Raw genomic sequence first — 24840 nt, 5'->3', positions numbered from 1 at the left:
CTAAGCAATGTTTTCTTGCTGTTAGCCTGTTTTGGGACAAAATGGGTATAAGTGGCTTTTAAACTCTCCACATCTATCTCAAACTCTTATAATTAGTTAGTTGCATTGGATTAAGACACATTTTAACCCCATAAACACTAACATAGCTGTTTACAGCTTCTAAGCAATGTTTTCTTGGTTTTAGCCTGTTTTGGGACAAAATGGTTATAAGTGGATTTTAAACTCTCCACATCTATCTCAAACTCTTATAATTAGTTAGTTGCATTGGATTAAGACACATTTTAACCCCATCAACACTAACATAGCTGTTTACAGCTTCTAAGCAATGTTTTCTTGGTTTTAACCTGTTTTGGGACAAAATGGTTATAAGTGGCTTTTAAACTCTCCACATCTATCTCAAACTCTTATACTTAGTTAGTTGCATTGGATTAAGACATATTTTAACCCCATAAACACTAACATAGCTGTTTACAGCTACTAAGCAATGTTTTCTTGCTGTTAGCCTGTTTTGGGACAAAATGGGTATAAGTGGCTTTTAAACTCTCCACATCTATCTCAAACTCTTATAATTAGTTAGTTGCATTGGATTAAGACACATTTTAACCCCATAAACACTAACATAGCTGTTTACAGCTACTAAGCAATGTTTTCTTGCTATTAGCCTGTTTTGGGACAAAATGGGTATAAGTGGCTTTTAAACTCTCCACATCTATCTCAAACTCTTATAATTAGTTAGTTGCATTGGATTAAGACACATTTTAACCCCATAAACACTAACATAGCTGTTTACAGCTTCTAAGCAATGTTTTCTTGGTTTTAACCTGTTTTGGGACAAAATGGTTATAAGTGGCTTTTAAACTCTCCACATCTATCTCAAACTCTTATAATTAGTTAGTTGCATTGGATTAAGACACATTTTAACCCCATAAACACTAACATAGCTGTTTACAGCTTCTAAGCAATGTTTTCTTGGTTTTAGCCTGTTTTGGGACAAAATGGTTATAAGTGGATTTTAAACTCTCCACATCTATCTCAAACTCTTATATTTAGTTAGTTGCATTGGATTAAGACACATTTTAACCCCATAAACACTAACATAGCTGTTTACAGCTACTAAGCAATGTTTTCTTGCTGTTAGCCTGTTTTGGGACAAAATGGGTATAAGTGGGTTTAAACTCTCCACATCTATCTCAAACTCTTATAATTAGTTAGTTGCATTGGATTAAGACACATTTTAACCCCATAAACACTAACATAGCTGTTTACAGCTTCTAAGCAATGTTTTCTTGGTTTTAGCCTGTTTTGGGACAAAATGGTTATAAGTGGATTTTAAACTCTCCACATCTATCTCAAACTCTTATATTTAGTTAGTTGCATTGGATTAAGACACATTTTAACCCCATAAACACTAACATAGCTGTTTACAGCTACTAAGCAATGTTTTCTTGCTGTTAGCCTGTTTTGGGACAAAATGGGTATAAGTGGCTTTTAAACTCTTCACATCTATCTCAAACTCTTATAATTAGATAGTTGCGTTGGATTAAGACACATTTTAACCCTAGAAACACTAACATAGCTGTTTACAACTTCTAAGCAATGTTTTCTTGGTTTTAGCCTGTTTTGGGACAAAATGGGTATAAGTGGCTTTTAAACTCTCCACATCTATCTCAAACTCTTATAATTAGTTAGTTGCATTGGATTAAGACACATTTTAACCCCATAAACACTAACATAGCTGTTTACAGCTTCTAAGCAATGTTTTCTTGGTTTTAACCTGTTTTGGGACAAAATGGTTATAAGTGGCTTTTAAACTCTCCACATCTATCTCAAACTCTTATACTTAGTTAGTTGCATTGGATTAAGACACATTTTAACCCCATAAACACTAACATAGCTGTTTACAGCTACTAAGCAATGTTTTCTTGCTGTTAGCCTGTTTTGGGACAAAATGGGTATAAGTGGCTTTTAAACTCTCCACATCTATCTCAAACTCTTATAATTAGTTAGTTGCATTGGATTAAGACACATTTTAACCCCATACACACTAACATAGCTGTTTACAGCTTCTAAGCAATGTTTTCTTGGTTTTAGCCTGTTTTGGGACAAAATGGTTATAAGTGGCTTTTAAACTCTCCACATCTATCTCAAACTCTTATACTTAGTTAGTTGCATTGGATTAAGACACATTTTAACCCCATAAACACTAACATAGCTGTTTACAGCTACTAAGCAATGTTTTCTTGCTGTTAGCCTGTTTTGGGACAAAATGGGTATAAGTGGCTTTTAAACTCTCCACATCTATCTCAAACTCTTATAATTAGTTAGTTGCATTGGATTAAGACACATTTTAACCCCATCAACACTAACATAGCTGTTTACAGCTTCTAAGCAATGTTTTCTTGGTTTTAACCTGTTTTGGGACAAAATGGTTATAAGTGGCTTTTAAACTCTCCACATCTATCTCAAACTCTTATACTTAGTTAGTTGCATTGGATTAAGACACATTTTAACCCCATAAACACTAACATAGCTGTTTACAGCTACTAAGCAATGTTTTCTTGCTGTTAGCCTGTTTTGGGACAAAATGGGTATAAGTGGCTTTTAAACTCTCCACATCTATCTCAAACTCTTATAATTAGTTAGTTGCATTGGATTAAGACACATTTTAACCCCATAAACACTAACATAGCTGTTTACAGCTTCTAAGCAATGTTTTCTTGGTTTTAGCCTGTTTTGGGACAAAATGGTTATAAGTGGATTTTAAACTCTCCACATCTATCTCAAACTCTTATACTTAGTTAGTTGCATTGGATTAAGACACATTTTAACCCCATAAACACTAACATAGCTGTTTACAGCTACTAAGCAATGTTTTTTTGCTGTTAGCCTGTTTTGGGACAAAATGGGTATAAGTGGCTTTTAAACTCTTCACATCTATCTCAAACTCTTATAATTAGTTAGTTGCGTTGGATTAAGACACATTTTAACCCCAGAAACACTAACATAGCTGTTTACAACTTCTAAGCAATGTTTTCTTGGTTTTAGCCTGTTTTGGGACAAAATGGGTATACGTGGCTTTTTAACTCTCCACATCTATCTCAAACTCTTATAATTAGTTAGTTGCATTGGATTAAGACACATTTTAACCCCATAAACACTAACATAGCTGTTTACAGCTTCTAAGCAATGTTTTCTTGGTTTTAACCTGTTTTGGGACAAAATGGTTATAAGTGGCTTTTAAACTCTCCACATCTATCTCAAACTCTTATACTTAGTTAGTTGCATTGGATTAAGACACATTTTAACCCCATAAACACTAACATAGCTGTTTACAGCTACTAAGCAATGTTTTCTTGCTGTTAGCCTGTTTTGGGACAAAATGGGTATAAGTGGCTTTTAAACTCTTCACATCTATCTCAAACTCTTATAATTAGTTAGTTGCATTGGATTAAGACACATTTTAACCCCAGAAACACTAACATAGCTGTTTACAACTTCTAAGCAATGTTTTCTTGGTTTTAGCCAGTTTTGGGACAAAATGGGTATAAGTGGCTTTTAAACTCTTCACATCTATCTCAAACTCTTATAATTAGTTAGTTGCATTGGATTAAGACACATTTTAACCCCAGAAACACTAACATAGCTGTTTACAACTTCTAAGCAATGTTTTCTTGGTTTTAGCCAGTTTTGGGACAAAATGGGTATAAGTGGCTTTTAAACTCTCCACATCTATCTCAAACTCTTATAATTAGTTAGTTGCATTGGATTAAGACACATTTTAACCCCATAAACACTAACATAGCTGTTTACAGCTTCTAAGCAATGTTTTCTTGGTTTTAGCCTGTTTTGGGACAAAATGGTTATAAGTGGCTTTTAAACTCTCCACATCTATCTCAAACTCTTATACTTAGTTAGTTGCATTGGATTAAGACACATTTTAACCCCAGAAACACTAACATAGCTGTTTACAACTTCTAAGCAATGTTTTCTTGGTTTTAGCCTGTTTTGAGACAAAATGGGTATAAGTGGCTTTTAAACTCTCCACATCTATCTCAAACTCTTATAATTAGTTAGTTGCATTGGATTAAGACACACTTTAACCCCATAAACACTAACATAGCTGTTTACAACTTCTAAGCAATGTTTTCTTGGTTTTAACCTGTTTTGGGACAAAATGGTTATAAGTGGCTTTTAAACTCTCCACATCTATCTCAAACTCTTATACTTAGTTAGTTGCATTGGATTAAGACACATTTTAACCCCATAAACACTAACATAGCTGTTTACAGCTAGTAAGCAATGTTTTCTTGCTATTAGCCTGTTTTGGGACAAAATGGGTATAAGTGGCTTTTAAACTCTCCACATCTATCTCAAACTCTTATAATTAGTTAGTTGCATTGGATTAAGACACATTTTAACCCCATAAACACTAACATAGCTGTTTACAGCTTCTAAGCAATGTTTTCTTGGTTTTAACCTGTTTTGGGACAAAATGGTTATAAGTGGCTTTTAAACTCTCCACATCTATCTCAAACTCTTATAATTAGTTAGTTGCATTGGATTAAGACACATTTTAACCCCATAAACACTAACATAGCTGTTTACAGCTTCTAAGCAATGTTTTCTTGGTTTTAGCCTGTTTTGGGACAAAATGGTTATAAGTGGATTTTAAACTCTCCACATCTATCTCAAACTCTTATATTTAGTTAGTTGCATTGGATTAAGACACATTTTAACCCCATAAACACTAACATAGCTGTTTACAGCTACTAAGCAATGTTTTCTTGCTGTTAGCCTGTTTTCGGACAAAATGGGTATAAGTGGCTTTTAAACTCTCCACATCTATCTCAAACTCTTATAATTAGTTAGTTGCATTGGATTAAGACACATTTTAACCCCATAAACACTAACATAGCTGTTTACAGCTTCTAAGCAATGTTTTCTTGGTTTTAGCCTGTTTTGGGACAAAATGGTTATAAGTGGATTTTAAACTCTCCACATCTATCTCAAACTCTTATATTTAGTTAGTTGCATTGGATTAAGACACATTTTAACCCCATAAACACTAACATAGCTGTTTACAGCTACTAAGCAATGTTTTTTTGCTGTTAGCCTGTTTTGGGACAAAATGGGTATAAGTGGCTTTTAAACTCTCCACATCTATCTCAAACTCTTATAATTAGTTAGTTGCATTGGATTAAGACACATTTTAACCCCATAAACACTAAAATAGCTGTTTACAGCTTCTAAGCAATGTTTTCTTGGTTTTAACCTGTTTTGGGACAAAATGGTTATAAGTGGCTTTTAAACTCTCCACATCTATCTCAAACTCTTATACTTAGTTAGTTGCATTGGATTAAGACACATTTTAACCCCATAAACACTAACATAGCTGTTTACAGCTACTAAGCAATGTTTTCTTGTTGTTAGCCTGTTTTGGGACAAAATGGGTATAAGTGGCTTTTAAACTCTTCACATCTATCTCAAACTCTTATAATTAGATAGTTGCGTTAGATTAAGACACATTTTAACCCTAGAAACACTAACATAGCTGTTTACAACTTCTAAGCAATGTTTTCTTGGTTTTAGCCTGTTTTGGGACAAAATGGGTATAAGTGGCTTTTAAACTCTCCACATCTATCTCAAACTCTTATAATTAGTTAGTTGCATTGGATTAAGACACATTTTAACCCCATAAACACTAACATAGCTGTTTACAGCTTCTAAGCAATGTTTTCTTGGTTTTAACCTGTTTTGGGACAAAATGGTTATAAGTGGCTTTTAAACTCTCCACATCTATCTCAAACTCTTATACTTAGTTAGTTGCATTGGATTAAGACACATTTTAACCCCATAAACACTAACATAGCTGTTTACAGCTACTAAGCAATGTTTTCTTGCTGTTAGCCTGTTTTGGGACAAAATGGGTATAAGTGGCTTTTAAACTCTCCACATCTATCTCAAACTCTTATAATTAGTTAGTTGCATTGGATTAAGACACATTTTAACCCCATACACACTAACATAGCTGTTTACAGCTTCTAAGCAATGTTTTCTTGGTTTTAGCCTGTTTTGGGACAAAATGGTTATAAGTGGATTTTAAACTCTCCACATCTATCTCAAACTCTTATACTTAGTTAGTTGCATTGGATTAAGACACATTTTTACCCCATAAACACTAACATAGCTGTTTACAGCTTCTAAGCAATGTTTTCTTGGTTTTAGCCTGTTTTGGGACAAAATGGTTATAAGTGGCTTTTAAACTCTCCACATCTATCTCAAACTCTTATACTTAGTTAGTTGCATTGGATTAAGACACATTTTAACCCCATAAACACTAACATAGCTGTTTACAGCTACTAAGCAATGTTTTCTTGCTGTTAGCCTGTTTTGGGACAAAATGGGTATAAGTGGCTTTTAAACTCTTCACATCTATCTCAAACTCTTATAATTAGTTAGTTGCGTTGGATTAAGACACATTTTAACCCCAGAAACACTAACATAGCTGTTTACAACTTCTAAGCAATGTTTTCTTGGTTTTAGCCTGTTTTGGGACAAAATGGGTATAAGTGGCTTTTAAACTCTCCACATCTATCTCAAACTCTTATAATTAGTTAGTTGCATTGGATTAAGACACATTTTAACCCCATAAACACTAACATAGCTGTTTACAGCTTCTAAGCAATGTTTTCTTGGTTTTAACCTGTTTTGGGACAAAATGGTTATAAGTGGCTTTTAAACTCTCCACATCTATCTCAAACTCTTATACTTAGTTAGTTGCATTGGATTAAGACACATTTTAACCCCATAAACACTAACATAGCTGTTTACAGCTACTAAGCAATGTTTTCTTGCTGTTAGCCTGTTTTGGGACAAAATGGGTATAAGTGGCTTTTAAACTCTCCACATCTATCTCAAACTCTTATAATTAGTTAGTTGCATTGGATTAAGACACATTTTAACCCCATACACACTAACATAGCTGTTTACAGCTTCTAAGCAATGTTTTCTTGGTTTTAGCCTGTTTTGGGACAAAATGGTTATAAGTGGATTTTAAACTCTCCACATCTATCTCAAACTCTTATACTTAGTTAGTTGCATTGGATTAAGACACATTTTAACCCCATAAACACTAACATAGCTGTTTACAGCTACTAAGCAATGTTTTCTTGCTGTTAGCCTGTTTTGGGACAAAATGGGTATAAGTGACTTTTAAACTCTTCACATCTATCTCAAACTCTTATAATTAGTTAGTTGCGTTGGATTAAGACACATTTTAACCCCAGAAACACTAACATAGCTGTTTACAACTTCTAAGCAATGTTTTCTTGGTTTTAGCCTGTTTTGGGACAAAATGGGTATAAGTGGCTTTTTAACTCTCCACATCTATCTCAAACTCTTATACTTAGTTAGTTGCATTGGATTAAGACACATTTTAACCCCATAAACACTAACATAGCTGTTTACAGCTTCTAAGCAATGTTTTCTTGGTTTTAGCCTGTTTTGGGACAAAATGGTTATAAGTGGATTTTAAACTCTCCACATCTATCTCAAACTCTTATATTTAGTTAGTTGCATTGGATTAAGACACATTTTAACCTCATAAACACTAACATAGCTGTTTACAGCTACTAAGCAATGTTTTCTTGCTGTTAGCCTGTTTTGGGACAAAATGGGTATAAGTGGCTTTTAAACTCTTCACATCTATCTCAAACTCTTATAATTAGTTAGTTGCGTTGGATTAAGACACATTTTAACCCCAGAAACACTAACATAGCTGTTTACAACTTCTAAGCAATGTTTTCTTGGTTTTAGCCTGTTTTGGGACAAAATGGGTATAAGTGGCTTTTAAACTCTCCACATCTATCTCAAACTCTTATAATTAGTTAGTTGCATTGGATTAAGACACATTTTAACCCCATAAACACTAACATAGCTGTTTACAGCTTCTAAGCAATGTTTTCTTGGTTTTAACCTGTTTTGGGACAAAATGGTTATAAGTGGCTTTTAAACTCTCCACATCTATCTCAAACTCTTATACTTAGTTAGTTGCATTGGATTAAGACACATTTTAACCCCATAAACACTAACATAGCTGTTTACAGCTACTAAGCAATGTTTTCTTGCTGTTAGCCTGTTTTGGGACAAAATGGGTATAAGTGGCTTTTAAACTCTCCACATCTATCTCAAACTCTTATAATTAGTTAGTTGCATTGGATTAAGACACATTTTAACCCCATAAACACTAACATAGCTGTTTACAGCTTCTAAGCAATGTTTTTTTGGTTTTAACCTGTTTTAGGACAAAATGGTTATAAGTGGCTTTTAAACTCTCCACATCTATCTCAAACTCTTATACTTAGTTAGTTGCATTGGATTAAGACACATTTTAACCCCATAAACACTAACATAGCTGTTTACAGCTACTAAGCAATGTTTTCTTGCTGTTAGCCTGTTTTGGGACAAAATGGGTATAAGTGGCTTTTAAACTCTTCACATCTATCTCAAACTCTTATAATTAGATAGTTGCGTTGGATTAAGACACAGTTTAACCCTAGAAACACTAACATAGCTGTTTACAACTTCTAAGCAATGTTTTCTTGGTTTTAGCCTGTTTTGGGACAAAATGGGTATAAGTGGCTTTTAAACTCTCCACATCTATCTCAAACTCTTATAATTAGTTAGTTGCATTGGATTAAGACACATTTTAACCCCATAAACACTAACATAGCTGTTTACAGCTTCTAAGCAATGTTTTCTTGGTTTTAACCTGTTTTGGGACAAAATGGTTATAAGTGGCTTTTAAACTCTCCACATCTATCTCAAACTCTTATACTTAGTTAGTTGCATTGGATTAAGACACATTTTAACCCCATAAACACTAACATAGCTGTTTACAGCTACTAAGCAATGTTTTCTTGCTGTTAGCCTGTTTTGGGACAAAATGGGTATAAGTGGCTTTTAAACTCTCCACATCTATCTCAAACTCTTATAATTAGTTAGTTGCATTGGATTAAGACACATTTTAACCCCATACACACTAACATAGCTGTTTACAGCTTCTAAGCAATGTTTTCTTGGTTTTAGCCTGTTTTGGGACAAAATGGTTATAAGTGGATTTTAAACTCTCCACATCTATCTCAAACTCTTATACTTAGTTAGTTGCATTGGATTAAGACACATTTTAACCCCATAAACACTAACATAGCTGTTTACAGCTTCTAAGCAATGTTTTCTTGGTTTTAGCCTGTTTTGGGACAAAATGGTTATAAGTGGCTTTTAAACTCTCCACATCTATCTCAAACTCTTATACTTAGTTAGTTGCATTGGATTTATTAGAGAGTAAGAAGGAAGAGAGAGGAGAGGCCGGTAAGGCCGAGCCTTGGAGGAAGAGGAGAAACGGCCGGTAAGGCCGTGTGCACCAAGAGAGTGGCCGGTGAGGCCATGAATGGCATGAGAGCGGCCAGTTAGGCCGCAAACACAATGAGAAAGGCTGGTGGGCCGAATGAAGAATGAGAGAGGCCATAAGTGCAATGTGAGAAGAATTGTGAAGCAAAAGCCTTATAAGAAGAAGAGGCCCAAGTAGAAGTTAAATGTCTCACAAAGAAAGGAAGGGAAGGAAGAAAGCATGTGTGACCTAGGTTGGTAAAGCATAGCGAGAAAACCAAGGGAAGGAGCTGTCCCTTTCACTATGCACCAACTTGTGCCCAACGGCTATATGTCCCTTTCATCTCTCAATTGTGTCTAACGGTCATCATCTCTCAATTCCTATATTAAGATGTGTAATCTCTCTTATATGTAACACAATTCAATTCTATTCAATACAAAGAGAATCCGATTCCCTCTACACTTGTTCTTGTTCTTAGTTCCAATGTAGAGTGTTTAAGGGATAAGGTTAGAGGCTGCCCTTAAGGCAGCCGATTCTCTTCTCAAATATCACCTAAACTCTTCTTTATTTACTGCTTTATTTAGCCTAGATTATGAGGAGTTCATCACAAGTTGATGACCTCTTCTTCTTCTTGAGATTGAGTTAGTTTGTTGTGGGTATAAGGAGATTCAATCATTGGGAGTTGTCTCTCCTTTGTCAAGAGCTATCTCTCTTGAAATCCCAACATGGTATCAGAGCCAAGTTATGTTCTTGGTGATTTAAACTCGATCTCAAGTCTTAATTTGTCTTAGGTGATAATCCGCTTAAGCTTAGGAGTCTTTAAAGGTTACTTTTGGTTTAATTGTTAAATCGATTCTCAAAACAGCTCAATATTGAGTAAGCTTGGTCTCTTGTCTTGTTAGAATTTGTAGACCAAGTGAGTGATGAGAAATCGAGTTTAAAAGCCCCATCCTTAAGCTTTACCAATTTGGTAATAGCTTTGTTTAATTTGGGATGTGTGGGAAGTGATGAACCATTGAGCAAATTGTGTTGTTCATGGTGAGGATTCACGGTTCTTGTGTGCTTGTATGAGCCACGAAATTCTTAGGATTTTCATAGGATTCTCTTAGGATTTAGTTAATTTTCCTTTAAAGGTTTAATTTTGCTTTAGTTAATTTTCCTTTAAAGGTTTAGTTGCTAAATCGCTACTTCTTCTTCTCAATGTTGAGAAAGCTTTGTTTCTGGCCGTGGTGTGTCCAGATTCGAGCTTGAGGAAGAGAGAGGTCTCGTTTTTAGCATATATGGTCCGCTTGGTCAAATAGATTAAAGCTAGTCCAAGATGCAGTCTTTTAACCGATGGACACAAGGGTGTTCCAAAGGTGGTTTTAGCTTTTATTTGAATCTGACCACAAAATCATCTTCAATATGATTTCTTGTGGGATGTGTTCAATTTAAACCATCGAAATACACTTGTTCATGTGATTTCGTGGATCTTGAAGGATTTAATCTTGGAGAACACTCTGTTTAGGTGATTCTTCCATGAATTATGTCATTAAAACCGTGTGGGATTTATTATCCAACGGTTCTTAGAAGTTGCAGCCACTAAAACGCCCATGTTCTTGAGTAAACAAACACCATAGTGTGATACTCTCTAAAGTTCTGGGCTGTTCAAAGCTGTTTAAAGCTTCTTTCTACTCGAGAAAACAGAGTTAAACTCTGTCCATAAGAACTCTTGAGCAAAATCCCCCCACTCTTCCATAATCTTTAATACTTCATACTCTTGGTTACCCTATACTCTATACTCTTTGGTTACTAATACTCTCGGTTACTCTATACTCTCTAAACTCTCTTTTATTTTCAGTAATATACTCTATACTCTACACTATAATCCCTCACAATCTCTTGTTTTAGAATCTGTCCCATTGAATTTGGTTTCAGTTTCAACCTTGAAGATTGTGTGGAGCTCGCTTGCTATCTCTAGAAGAAGTGGCGAGGTTGAAGGCTACAAGAAAGCCATGAGGAGGCGCAGCACAATGCCTGGAGTTAGAACCAAGGGCCACCAAGTCTTTGTTAAGCTGGTGGAAGGTGATGAATCAGCCCAAGAGCATGTGTGTTAGTGCCAAGTTGTTGATCGGATGTGCACAAGACTTTAAGGAAGGTCAAGCACAAGGTTTCAAGTGAAATGATGAGATGTCAGCTCATCATCAAGTAAGGGTACGGGGGAGATCGACTTTCAAGTGACTTCACCGCACCTCACAGTCTATGGTTTCAAATTCTCGGCAACAAGCAAAAGCTTTGCCGATACGTCTCAAAGATCGGCTCGGACGAAAGCCTTCCACTGCGATTCAGCTTCCGCGTTCTTCACAAAAGTTCTAGACCATAGAGTCATCTTGCCAGTGGAAGTGAAATCATATCAATCAGAGCAGCCGGTCGAAAGTTATGTCCGAATCAGTGGGCATATATCATTCTGACGCGTTTTAAAGAAGCGGTCTCAAGAAGAGAGTTCAAACCACAACAATGATAAACTCTCTTCCTCTTCTCCATCAAAGACACCGAAATAAAAAGGCTGTGCTCTAAACTCTACTCTATTTAAATTATTGTCTTAAATTCATTATATTAGCTCCATTACTAGCCTATACTCTCTCATGTGATCTCTTAAATTGTCACTTTTGAAATTGTCTTTGATATTCCTCATATTGTTTTATGAGAGCCTCAAAGAAATTTACTTTGATATTCCTCATACATTAGATTATGAGAGCCTCAAAGAAATTGTCTTTGATATTCCTCATATTGTTCTATGAGAGCCTCAAAGAAATTTACTTTGATATTCCTCATACATTAGATTATGAGAGCCTCAAAGAAATTTACTTTGATATTCCTCATACATTATAGACTATGAGAGCCTCAAAGAAATGTGAAAAATTGTCTTTGATATTCCTCATAACATACACTTATTGTTTCTTCTTTATCACTTGTTTGAAGGGTAAAGAAGATTATGAGAGCCTCAAAGAAATTCTAAAGGTGCAAAGATGGAGATCATAAGAAGTGTGTTAAAGGCAAGGTGGACTAAGGAAGAGTAGCGGTTCAAAGTCATGGAGAGAATGGAGCTAGTTCTTTACAAACCAAGGTCAAGGGACATCATGGATAGTGAAGGCTATACTCTTTTTCCCTTAACAAAGTTTTATCCCAAGAGGTTTTCTTTGTTAAGGTTTTTAATGAGGTAGACGCCACTAGTCCACTCTTGATCTTTGGTCCTCATGGTGTCCCGCCGATCAAGCGTGCGGGGGAGTATTAGAGATTAAGAAGGAAGAGAGAGGAGAGGCCGGTAAGGCCGAGCCTTGGAGGAAGAGGAGAAACGGCCGGTAAGGCCGTGTGCACCAAGAGAGTGGCCGGTGAGGCCATGAATGGCATGAGAGCGGCCAGTTAGGCCGCAAACACAATGAGAAAGGCTGGTGGGCCGAATGAAGAATGAGAGAGGCCATAAGTGCAATGTGAGAAGAATTGTGAAGCAAAAGCCTTATAAGAAGAAGAGGCCCAAGAAGAAGTTAAATGTCTCACAAAGAAAGGAAGGGAAGGAAGAAAGCATGTGTGACCTAGGTTGGTAAAGCATAGCGAGAAAACCAAGGGAAGGAGCTGTCCCTTTCACTATGCACCAACTTGTGCCCAACGGCTATATGTCCCTTTCATCTCTCAATTGTGTCTAACGGTCATCATCTCTCAATTCCTATATTAGGATGTGTAATCTCTCTTATATGTAACACAATTCAATTCTATTCAATACAAAGAGAATCCGATTCCCTCTACACTTGTTCTTGTTCTTAGTTCCAATGTAGAGTGTTTAAGGGATAAGGTTAGAGGCTGCCCTTAAGGCAGCCGATTCTCTTCTCAAATATCACCTAAACTCTTCTTTATTTACTGCTTTATTTAGCCTAGATTATGAGGAGTTCATCACAAGTTGATGACCTCTTCTTCTTCTTGAGATTGAGTTAGTTTGTTGTGGGTATAAGGAGATTCAATCATTGGGAGTTGTCTCTCCTTTGTCAAGAGCTATCTCTCTTGAAATCCCAACAGGATTAAGACACATTTTAACCCCATAAACACTAACATAGCTGTTTACAGCTACTAAGCAATGTTTTCTTGCTGTTAGCCTGTTTTGGGACAAAATGGGTATAAGTGGCTTTTAAACTCTTCACATCTATCTCAAACTCTTATAATTAGTTAGTTGCGTTGGATTAAGACACATTTTAACCCCAGAAACACTAACATAGCTGTTTACAACTTCTAAGCAATGTTTTCTTGGTTTTAGCCTGTTTTGGGACAAAATGGGTATAAGTGGCTTTTTAACTCTCCACATCTATCTCAAACTCTTATAATTAGTTAGTTGCATTGGATTAAGACACATTTTAACCCCATAAACACTAACATAGCTGTTTACAGCTTCTAAGCAATGTTTTCTTGGTTTTAACCTGTTTTGGGACAAAATGGTTATAAGTGGCTTTTAAACTCTCCACATCTATCTCAAACTCTTATACTTAGTTAGTTGCATTGGATTAAGACACATTTTAACCCCATAAACACTAACATAGCTGTTTACAGCTACTAAGCAATGTTTTCTTGCTGTTAGCCTGTTTTGGGACAAAATGGGTATAAGTGGCTTTTAAACTCTTCACATCTATCTCAAACTCTTATAATTAGTTAGTTGCGTTGGATTAAGACACATTTTAACCCTAGAAACACTAACATAGCTGTTTACAACTTCTAAGCAATGTTTTCTTGGTTTTAGCCTGTTTTGGGACAAAATGGGTATAAGTGGCTTTTAAACTCTCCACATCAATCTCAAACTCTTATAATTAGTTAGTTGCATTGGATTAAGACACATTTTAACCCCATAAACACTAACATAGCTGTTTACAGCTTCTAAGCAATGTTTTCTTGGTTTTAACCTGTTTTGGGACAAAATGGTTATAAGTGGCTTTTAAACTCTCCACATCTATCTCAAACTCTTATACTTAGTTAGTTGCATTGGATTAAGACACATTTTAACCCCATAAACACTAACATAGCTGTTTACAGCTACTAAGCAATGTTTTCTTGCTGTTAGCCTGTTTTGGGACAAAATGGGTATAAGTGGCTTTTAAACTCTCCACATCTATCTCAAACTCTTATAATTAGTTAGTTGCATTCGATTAAGACACATTTTAACCCCATAAACACTAACATAGCTGTTTACAGCTTCTAAGCAATGTTTTCTTGGTTTTAGCCTGTTTTGGGACAAAATGGTTATAAGTGGATTTTAAACTCTCCACATCTATCTCAAACTCTTATACTTAGTTAGTTGCATTGGATTAAGACACATTTTAACCCCATAAACACTAACATAGCTGTTTACAGCTACTAAGCAATGTTTTCTTGCTGTTAGCCTGTTTTGGGACAAAATGGGTATAAGTGGCTTTTAAACTCTTCACATCTATCTCAAACTCTTATAATTAGTTAGTTGCGTTGGATTAAGACACATTTTAACCCTAGAAACACTAACATAGCTGTTTACAACTTCTAAGCAATGTTTTCTTGGTTTTAGCCTGTTTTGGGACAAAATGGGTATAAGTGGCTTTTAAACTCTCCACATCTATCTCAAACTCTTATAATTAGTTAGTTGCATTGGATTAAGACACATTTTAACCCCATAAACACTAACATAGCTGTTTACAGCTTCTAAGCAATGTTTTCTTGGTTTTAACCTGTTTTGGGACAAAATGGTTATAAGTGGCTTTTAAACTCTCCACATCTATCTCAAACTCTTATACTTAGTTAGTTGCATTGGATTAAGACACATTTTAACCCCATAAACACTAACATAGCTGTTTACAGCTACTAAGCAATGTTTTCTTGCTGTTAGCCTGTTTTGGGACAAAATGGGTTTAAGTGGCTTTTAAACTCTCCACATCTATCTCAAACTCTTATAATTAGTTAGTTGCATTGGATTAAGACACATTTTAACCCCATAAACACTAACATAGCTGTTTACAGCTTCTAAGCAATGTTTTCTTGGTTTTAGCCTGTTTTGGGACAAAATGGTTATAAGTGGATTTTAAACTCTCCACATCTATCTCAAACTCTTATACTTAGTTAGTTGCATTGGATTAAGACACATTTTAACCCCATAAACACTAACATAGCTGTTTACAGCTACTAAGCAATGTTTTCTTGCTGTTAGCCTGTTTTGGGACAAAATGGGTATAAGTGGCTTTTAAACTCTTCACATCTATCTCAAACTCTTATAATTAGTTAGTTGCATTGGATTAAGAAACATTTTAACCCTAGAAACACTAACATAGCTGTTTACAACTTCTAAGCAATGTTTTCTTGGTTTTAGCCTGTTTTGGGACAAAATGGGTATAAGTGGCTTTTAAACTCTCCACATCTATCTCAAACTCTTATAATTAGTTAGTTGCATTGGATTAAGACACATTTTAACCCCATAAACACTAACATAGCTGTTTACAGCTTCTAAGCAATGTTTTCTTGGTTTTAACCTGTTTTGGGACAAAATGGTTATAAGTGGCTTTTAAACTCTCCACATCTATCTCAAACTCTTATACTTAGTTAGTTGCATTGGATTAAGACACATTTTAACCCCATAAACACTAACATAGCTGTTTACAACTTCTAAGCAATGTTTTCTTGGTTTTAGCCTGTTTTGGGACAAAATGGTTATAAGTGGCTTTTAAACTCTCCACATCTATCTCAAACTCTTATAATTAGTTAGTTGCATTGGATTAAGACACATTTTAACCCCATAAACACTAACATAGCTGTTTACAGCTTCTAAGCAATGTTTTCTTGGTTTTAGCCTGTTTTGGGACAAAATGGTTATAAGTGGCTTTTAAACTCTCCACATCTATCTCAAACTCTTATACTTAGTTAGTTGCATTGGATTAAGACACATTTTAACCCCATAAACACTAACATAGCTGTTTACAGCTTCTAAGCAATGTTCTCTTGGTTTTAACCTGTTTTGGGACAAAATGGTTATAAGTGGCTTTTAAACTCTCCACATCTATCTCAAACTCTTATACTTAGTTAGTTGCATTGGATTAAGACACATTTTAACCCCATAAACACTAACATAGCTGTTTACAGCTACTAAGCAATGTTTTCTTGCTGTTAGCCTGTTTTGGGACAAAATGGGTATAAGTGGCTTTTAAACTCTCCACATCTATCTCAAACTCTTATAATTAGTTAGTTGCATTGGATTAAGACACATTTTAACCCCATAAACACTAACATAGCTGTTTACAGCTACTAAGCAATGTTTTCTTGGTTTTAACCTGTTTTGGGACAAAATGGTTATAAGTGGATTTTAAACTCTCCACATCTATCTCAAACTCTTATACTTAGTTAGTTGCATTGGATTAAGACACATTTTAACCCCATAAACACTAACATAGCTGTTTACAGCTACTAAGCAATGTTTTCTTGCTGTTAGCCTATTTTGGGACAAAATGGGTATAAGTGGCTTTTAAACTCTCCACATCTATCTCAAACTCTTATAATTAGTTAGTTGCATTGGATTAAGACACATTTTAACCCCATAAACACTAACATAGCTGTTTACAGCTTCTAAGCAATGTTTTTTTGGTTTTAACCTGTTTTAGGACAAAATGGTTATAAGTGGCTTTTAAACTCTCCACATCTATCTCAAACTCTTATACTTAGTTAGTTGCATTGGATTAAGACACATTTTAACCCCATAAACACTAACATAGCTGTTTACAGCTACTAAGCAATGTTTTCTTGCTGTTAGCCTGTTTTGGGACAAAATGGGTATAAGTGGCTTTTAAACTCTTCACATCTATCTCAAACTCTTATAATTAGATAGTTGCGTTGGATTAAGACACAGTTTAACCCTAGAAACACTAACATAGCTGTTTACAACTTCTAAGCAATGTTTTCTTGGTTTTAGCCTGTTTTGGGACAAAATGGGTATAAGTGGCTTTTAAACTCTCCACATCTATCTCAAACTCTTATAATTAGTTAGTTGCATTGGATTAAGACACATTTTAACCCCATAAACACTAACATAGCTGTTTACAGCTTCTAAGCAATGTTTTCTTGGTTTTAACCTGTTTTGGGACAAAATGGTTATAAGTGGCTTTTAAACTCTCCACATCTATCTCAAACTCTTATACTTAGTTAGTTGCATTGGATTAAGACACATTTTAACCCCATAAACACTAACATAGCTGTTTACAGCTACTAAGCAATGTTTTCTTGCTGTTAGCCTGTTTTGGGACAAAATGGGTATAAGTGGCTTTTAAACTCTCCACATCTATCTCAAACTCTTATAATTAGTTAGTTGCATTGGATTAAGACACATTTTAACCCCATACACACTAACATAGCTGTTTACAGCTTCTAAGCAATGTTTTCTTGGTTTTAGCCTGTTTTGGGACAAAATGGTTATAAGTGGATTTTAAACTCTCCACATCTATCTCAAACTCTTATACTTAGTTAGTTGCATTGGATTAAGACACATTTTAACCCCATAAACACTAACATAGCTGTTTACAGCTTCTAAGCAATGTTTTCTTGGTTTTAGCCTGTTTTGGGACAAAATGGTTATAAGTGGCTTTTAAACTCTCCACATCTATCTCAAACTCTTATACTTAGTTAGTTGCATTGGATTTATTAGAGAGTAAGAAGGAAGAGAGAGGAGAGGCCGGTAAGGCCGAGCCTTGGAGGAAGAGGAGAAACGGCCGGTAAGGCCGTGTGCACCAAGAGAGTGGCCGGTGAGGCCATGAATGGCATGAGAGCGGCCAGTTAGGCCGCAAACACAATGAGAAAGGCTGGTGGGCCGAATGAAGAATGAGAGAGGCCATAAGTGCAATGTGAGAAGAATTGTGAAGCAAAAGCCTTATAAGAAGAAGAGGCCCAAGTAGAAGTTAAATGTCTCACAAAGAAAGGAAGGGAAGGAAGAAAGCATGTGTGACCTAGGTTGGTAAAGCATAGCGAGAAAACCAAGGGAAGGAGCTGTCCCTTTCACTATGCACCAACTTGTGCCCAACGGCTATATGTCCCTTTCATCTCTCAATTGTGTCTAACGGTCATCATCTCTCAATTCCTATATTAAGATGTGTAATCTCTCTTATATGTAACACAATTCAATTCTATTCAATACAAAGAGAATCCGATTCCCTCTACACTTGTTCTTGTTCTTAGTTCCAATGTAGAGTGTTTAAGGGATAAGGTTAGAGGCTGCCCTTAAGGCAGCCGATTCTCTTCTCAAATATCACCTAAACTCTTCTTTATTTACTGCTTTATTTAGCCTAGATTATGAGGAGTTCATCACAAGTTGATGACCTCTTCTTCTTCTTGAGATTGAGTTAGTTTGTTGTGGGTATAAGGAGATTCAATCATTGGGAGTTGTCTCTCCTTTGTCAAGAGCTATCTCTCTTGAAATCCCAACATGGTATCAGAGCCAAGTTATGTTCTTGGTGATTTAAACTCGATCTCAAGTCTTAATTTGTCTTAGGTGATAATCCGCTTAAGCTTAGGAGTCTTTAAAGGTTACTTTTGGTTTAATTGTTAAATCGATTCTCAAAACAGCTCAATATTGAGTAAGCTTGGTCTCTTGTCTTGTTAGAATTTGTAGACCAAGTGAGTGATGAGAAATCGAGTTTAAAAGCCCCATCCTTAAGCTTTACCAATTTGGTAATAGCTTTGTTTAATTTGGGATGTGTGGGAAGTGATGAACCATTGAGCAAATTGTGTTGTTCATGGTGAGGATTCACGGTTCTTGTGTGCTTGTATGAGCCACGAAATTCTTAGGATTTTCATAGGATTCTCTTAGGATTTAGTTAATTTTCCTTTAAAGGTTTAATTTTGCTTTAGTTAATTTTCCTTTAAAGGTTTAGTTGCTAAATCGCTACTTCTTCTTCTCAATGTTGAGAAAGCTTTGTTTCTGGCCGTGGTGTGTCCAGATTCGAGCTTGAGGAAGAGAGAGGTCTCGTTTTTAGCATATATGGTCCGCTTGGTCAAATAGATTAAAGCTAGTCCAAGATGCAGTCTTTTAACCGATGGACACAAGGGTGTTCCAAAGGTGGTTTTAGCTTTTATTTGAATCTGACCACAAAATCATCTTCAATATGATTTCTTGTGGGATGTGTTCAATTTAAACCATCGAAATACACTTGTTCATGTGATTTCGTGGATCTTGAAGGATTTAATCTTGGAGAACACTCTGTTTAGGTGATTCTTCCATGAATTATGTCATTAAAACCGTGTGGGATTTATTATCCAACGGTTCTTAGAAGTTGCAGCCACTAAAACGCCCATGTTCTTGAGTAAACAAACACCATAGTGTGATACTCTCTAAAGTTCTGGGCTGTTCAAAGCTGTTTAAAGCTTCTTTCAACTCGAGAAAACAGAGTTAAACTCTGTCCATAAGAACTCTTGAGCAAAATCCCCCCACTCTTCCATAATCTTTAATACTTCATACTCTTGGTTACCCTATACTCTATACTCTTTGGTTACTAATACTCTCGGTTACTCTATACTCTCTAAACTCTCTTTTATTTTCAGTAATATACTCTATACTCTACACTATAATCCCTCACAATCTCTTGTTTTAGAATCTGTCCCATTGAATTTGGTTTCAGTTTCAACCTTGAAGATTGTGTGGAGCTCGCTTGCTATCTCTAGAAGAAGTGGCGAGGTTGAAGGCTACAAGAAAGCCATGAGGAGGCGCAGCACAATGCCTGGAGTTAGAACCAAGGGCCACCAAGTCTTTGTTAAGCTGGTGGAAGGTGATGAATCAGCCCAAGAGCATGTGTGTTAGTGCCAAGTTGTTGATCGGATGTGCACAAGACTTTAAGGAAGGTCAAGCACAAGGTTTCAAGTGAAATGATGAGATGTCAGCTCATCATCAAGTAAGGGTACGGGGGAGATCGACTTTCAAGTGACTTCACCGCACCTCACAGTCTATGGTTTCAAATTCTCGGCAACAAGCAAAAGCTTTGCCGATACGTCTCAAAGATCGGCTCGGACGAAAGCCTTCCACTGCGATTCAGCTTCCGCGTTCTTCACAAAAGTTCTAGACCATAGAGTCATCTTGCCAGTGGAAGTGAAATCATATCAATCAGAGCAGCCGGTCGAAAGTTATGTCCGAATCAGTGGGCATATATCATTCTGACGCGTTTTAAAGAAGCGGTCTCAAGAAGAGAGTTCAAACCACAACAATGATAAACTCTCTTCCTCTTCTCCATCAAAGACACCGAAATAAAAAGGCTGTGCTCTAAACTCTACTCTATTTAAATTATTGTCTTAAATTCATTATATTAGCTCCATTACTAGCCTATACTCTCTCATGTGATCTCTTAAATTGTCACTTTTGAAATTGTCTTTGATATTCCTCATATTGTTTTATGAGAGCCTCAAAGAAATTTACTTTGATATTCCTCATACATTAGATTATGAGAGCCTCAAAGAAATTGTCTTTGATATTCCTCATATTGTTCTATGAGAGCCTCAAAGAAATTTACTTTGATATTCCTCATACATTAGATTATGAGAGCCTCAAAGAAATTTACTTTGATATTCCTCATACATTATAGACTATGAGAGCCTCAAAGAAATGTGAAAAATTGTCTTTGATATTCCTCATAACATACACTTATTGTTTCTTCTTTATCACTTGTTTGAAGGGTAAAGAAGATTATGAGAGCCTCAAAGAAATTCTAAAGGTGCAAAGATGGAGATCATAAGAAGTGTGTTAAAGGCAAGGTGGACTAAGGAAGAGTAGCGGTTCAAAGTCATGGAGAGAATGGAGCTAGTTCTTTACAAACCAAGGTCAAGGGACATCATGGATAGTGAAGGCTATACTCTTTTTCCCTTAACAAAGTTTTATCCCAAGAGGTTTTCTTTGTTAAGGTTTTTAATGAGGTAGACGCCACTAGTCCACTCTTGATCTTTGGTCCTCATGGTGTCCCGCCGATCAAGCGTGCGGGGGAGTATTAGAGAGTAAGAAGGAAGAGAGAGGAGAGGCCGGTAAGGCCGAGCCTTGGAGGAAGAGGAGAAACGGCCGGTAAGGCCGTGTGCACCAAGAGAGTGGCCGGTGAGGCCATGAATGGCATGAGAGCGGCCAGTTAGGCCGCAAACACAATGAGAAAGGCTGGTGGGCCGAATGAAGAATGAGAGAGGCCATAAGTGCAATGTGAGAAGAATTGTGAAGCAAAAGCCTTATAAGAAGAAGAGGCCCAAGAAGAAGTTAAATGTCTCACAAAGAAAGGAAGGGAAGGAAGAAAGCATGTGTGACCTAGGTTGGTAAAGCATAGCGAGAAAACCAAGGGAAGGAGCTGTCCCTTTCACTATGCACCAACTTGTGCCCAACGGCTATATGTCCCTTTCATCTCTCAATTGTGTCTAACGGTCATCATCTCTCAATTCCTATATTAGGATGTGTAATCTCTCTTATATGTAACACAATTCAATTCTATTCAATACAAAGAGAATCCGATTCCCTCTACACTTGTTCTTGTTCTTAGTTCCAATGTAGAGTGTTTAAGGGATAAGGTTAGAGGCTGCCCTTAAGGCAGCCGATTCTCTTCTCAAATATCACCTAAACTCTTCTTTATTTACTGCTTTATTTAGCCTAGATTATGAGGAGTTCATCACAAGTTGATGACCTCTTCTTCTTCTTGAGATTGAGTTAGTTTGTTGTGGGTATAAGGAGATTCAATCATTGGGAGTTGTCTCTCCTTTGTCAAGAGCTATCTCTCTTGAAATCCCAACAGGATTAAGACACATTTTAACCCCATAAACACTAACATAGCTGTTTACAGCTACTAAGCAATGTTTTCTTGCTGTTAGCCTGTTTTGGGACAAAATGGGTATAAGTGGCTTTTAAACTCTTCACATCTATCTCAAACTCTTATAATTAGTTAGTTGCGTTGGATTAAGACACATTTTAACCCCAGAAACACTAACATAGCTGTTTACAACTTCTAAGCAATGTTTTCTTGGTTTTAGCCTGTTTTGGGACAAAATGGGTATAAGTGGCTTTTAAACTCTCCACATCTATCTCAAACTCTTATACTTAGTTAGTTGCATTGGATTAAGACACATTTTAACCCCATAAACACTAACATAGCTGTTTACAGCTTCTAAGCAATGTTTTCTTGCTGTTAACCTGTTTTGGGACAAAATGGTTATAAGTGGCTTTTAAACTCTCCACATCTATCTCAAACTCTTATACTTAGTTAGTTGCGTTGGATTAAGACACATTTTAACCCCATAAACACTAACATAGCTGTTTACAGCTACTAAGCAATGTTTTCTTGCTGTTAGCCTGTTTTGGGACAAAATGGGTATAAGTGGCTTTTAAACTCTTCACATCAATCTCAAACTCTTATAATTAGTTAGTTGCGTTGGATTAAGACACATTTTAACCCTAGAAACACTAACATAGCTGTTTACAACTTCTAAGCAATGTTTTCTTGGTTTTAGCCTGTTTTGGGACAAAATGGGTATAAGTGGCTTTTAAACTCTCCACATCAATCTCAAACTCTTATAATTAGTTAGTTGCATTGGATTAAGACACATTTTAACCCCATAAACACTAACATAGCTGTTTACAGCTTCTAAGCAATGTTTTCTTGGTTTTAACCTGTTTTGGGACAAAATGGTTATAAGTGGCTTTTAAACTCTCCACATCTATCTCAAACTCTTATACTTAGTTAGTTGCATTGGATTAAGACACATTTTAACCCCATAAACACTAACATAGCTGTTTACAGCTACTAAGCAATGTTTTCTTGCTGTTAGCCTGTTTTGGGACAAAATGGGTATAAGTGGCTTTTAAACTCTCCACATCTATCTCAAACTCTTATAATTAGTTAGTTGCATTCGATTAAGACACATTTTAACCCCATAAACACTAACATAGCTGTTTACAGCTTCTAAGCAATGTTTTCTTGGTTTTAGCCTGTTTTGGGACAAAATGGTTATAAGTGGATTTTAAACTCTCCACATCTATCTCAAACTCTTATACTTAGTTAGTTGCATTGGATTAAGACACATTTTAACCCCATAAACACTAACATAGCTGTTTACAGCTACTAAGCAATGTTTTCTTGCTGTTAGCCTGTTTTGGGACAAAATGGGTATAAGTGGCTTTTAAACTCTCCACATCTATCTCAAACTCTTATAATTAGTTAGTTGCATTGGATTAAGACACATTTTAACCCCATAAACACTAACATAGCTGTTTACAGCTACTAAGCAATGTTTTCTTGCTGTTAGCCTGTTTTGGGACAAAATGGGTATAAGTGGCTTTTAAACTCTCCACATCTATCTCAAACTCTTATAATTAGTTAGTTGCATTGGATTAAGACACATTTTAACCCCATAAACACTAACATAGCTGTTTACAGCTTCTAAGCAATGTTTTCTTGGTTTTAGCCTGTTTTGGGACAAAATGGTTATAAGTGGATTTTAAACTCTCCACATCTATCTCAAACTCTTATACTTAGTTAGTTGCATTGGATTAAGACACATTTTAACCCCATAAACACTAACATAGCTGTTTACAGCTTCTAAGCAATGTTTTCTTGGTTTTAACCTGTTTTGGGACAAAATGGTTATAAGTGGCTTTTAAACTCTCCACATCTATCTCAAACTCTTATACTTAGTTAGTTGCATTGGATTAAGACACATTTTAACCCCATAAACACTAACATAGCTGTTTACAACTTCTAAGCAATGTTTTCTTGGTTTTAGCCTGTTTTGGGACAAAATGGGTATAAGTGGCTTTTTAAACTCTCCACATCTATCTCAAACTCTTATACTTAGTTAGTTGCATTGGATTAAGACACATTTTAACCCCATAAACACTAACATAGCTGTTTACAGCTTCTAAGCAATGTTTTCTTGGTTTTAGCCTGTTTTGGGACAAAATGGTTATAAGTGGCTTTTAAACTCTCCACATCTATCTCAAACTCTTATACTTAGTTAGTTGCATTGGATTAAGACACATTTTAACCCCATAAACACTAACATAGCTGTTTACAGCTTCTAAGCAATGTTCTCTTGGTTTTAACCTGTTTTGGGACAAAATGGTTATAAGTGGCTTTTAAACTCTCCACATCTATCTCAAACTCTTATACTTAGTTAGTTGCATTGGATTAAGACACATTTTAACCCCATAAACACTAACATAGCTGTTTACAGCTACTAAGCAATGTTTTCTTGCTGTTAGCCTGTTTTGGGACAAAATGGGTATAAGTGGCTTTTAAACTCTCCACATCTATCTCAAACTCTTATAATTAGTTAGTTGCATTGGATTAAGACACATTTTAACCCCATAAACACTAACATAGCTGTTTACAGCTTCTAAGCAATGTTTTCTTGGTTTTAGCCTGTTTTGGGACAAAATGGTTATAAGTGGATTTTAAACTCTCCACATCTATCTCAAACTC

The sequence above is a fragment of the Camelina sativa genome, chromosome 12, assembly GCF_030686135.1.
Source record: "Camelina sativa cultivar CO46 ecotype springtype chromosome 12, ASM3068613v1".
Classification (NCBI taxonomy): domain Eukaryota; kingdom Viridiplantae; phylum Streptophyta; class Magnoliopsida; order Brassicales; family Brassicaceae; genus Camelina; species Camelina sativa.
This window is presented reverse-complemented; position numbering follows the sequence as displayed.